The sequence below is a fragment of the Sapajus apella genome, unplaced genomic scaffold, assembly GCF_009761245.1.
Source record: "Sapajus apella isolate SASKATOON/1434 unplaced genomic scaffold, GSC_monkey_1.0 scaffold8, whole genome shotgun sequence".
NCBI lineage: Eukaryota > Metazoa > Chordata > Mammalia > Primates > Cebidae > Sapajus > Sapajus apella.
Window position 1 is genome coordinate 22453445 of NW_022436948.1, and position 1760 is coordinate 22455204.

At 31.9% G+C, this 1760-nt stretch overlaps 1 non-coding gene across 1 annotated transcript; it reads right to left on the reverse strand.

The window, feature by feature from the left end:
• Positions 1-239: 239 nt before the first annotated feature.
• Positions 240-381, reverse strand: LOC116551087. Its single transcript, XR_004268710.1, has one exon. It is a non-coding gene; the product is annotated as a U4 spliceosomal RNA (small nuclear RNA).
• Between the last annotated feature and the right edge of the window lie 1379 nt (positions 382-1760).

The following is a 1760-nucleotide window of genomic DNA, read 5'->3' on the forward strand; positions in this document are numbered from 1 at the left end:
TTAGACTTGTAAGGGTCTTAGACTTGCAAAGGGCTGAAGACTTGTAATTTGACTTTTAAGGGTCTTAGCGCTGCCTGTTGCACCATTGTTAATTACGCAGTTGGGCAAGCAAAATGGAGGAGGGTTGTAAAATTAAGGGACTGTATATCCAACACAAGGTTAGATATAAAGTCCTTTAGATGGAGCTAAGTTTTTCGTTTGTTTGTTTGTTTTTGTTTCTTTAAACAAAAATGGCTCATTCTCTGTTGAGACTGTCAAAAATTGTGAATGTCGACCCATATTTCAAGTTGTCAATGCGGGGTATTGGGAAAAGTTTTGAATTTGCAATATTTGTGCTTCAGATAAAGCTCATCAGCTGTAATACTTCCACTGTGCAAAGGTGGAGCTAACTTTTTACACAGTATGATCACTTAGTAGTCAAGTGAAAGAGGATAAGAAAAATTTTTAAATCTATAATCAAGGGTCTTTGGTTTGTATGTCTAAGGAAAAATTGGAAATAAGAGAACTAGGACAAAACAACACTAATTGGGATTTTTCCCAGATGTTCTCTTTATTCCAGGATCTGGTATGAACTGCTTGAGAGTTGAAAATAAGTTTTTCTCAAAGCTTAAAACAGGAAATAATGGTGAGATAGCTAAGGACCACATTTGAATGTAGTCTATACTACTTCCATAATGGATTCATGAGAACCGGAGAAGAAAACTAATTAAGATTCTAGAACCCAAAACAGCAGCTCACAAATCTCTTGGTGTCAAGACCCCATTATATCCTTAAATATATAATGAATCCATGTCATTTTTGTGTGTAGCTGTCAAAATTTGTGGTCTTAGGAATGCAAACTTAGAAACATTTAAACTTAGTTATTTTATTCTGGTTATTAACTTTAACTATAATTACATATAATAGGAAAAATAACTTAGTTAAAAGATTACACTTTCCCAAACAAAAATGTTTATTGAGAGATATATATATTTTGTGCATCTCTTTAATGTCTGACTTATTAGAAGGCAGCTAGATTCTCATATCTGTTTTTATATACAATTTTCTGTGATATAATAAATCACATAGCTTCTGGAAGATTTCACTGGAAGACTTTATACTCTCTAGATATAGTAAGTGAAAACAGTAGATAGCATTATAATATTATTATAATTTTTTAAAAATCTTTGGAACCCCTATATTGTAACATGGTTCACACTTTGAGAATTACTTGTCTGGAGAAAATGCCCCAGCAGAGAGTGGATGTTAAAGTAATGCTTCTGAATGAATGAATATAAACCTTGGTTGCAACTTGCCTTAAAAGTTTGGCCTCAAATTGCATTTACTGTCATCTTGAGAAATAATCAATTAGACAAGTTTCTGTGTTCAGATTGCCACATTCATTAAGTCCTCAGAAGTCTTGAGAGCATTGGCTAACCTCTGCTGTAATAATCTGGATCTTAAGGCAAGAGAATGCGGCTAAGGAGAAACATAAGTGAGATCAAATTTCAACACAAATATCCAGGAAGGACTGTCACTGCTAAAAAGCTCTTTGAGCTCTTAATAATAAAACCAGTTAGGAATCTATCATATAGAATGTAATCCCAAAAATATTAAAAATCTCATTTTAATATGAAGAATATTATATGACAATATATTGTATGTATATTATAGTGAATCTAGATAGACACATTAAAGTGTGAGATAAATATATATATTTAACTTATAAACATGTATACCTATATAAATTCTAGCTGTGCTTAAAGAAATTAAGTTTTAAT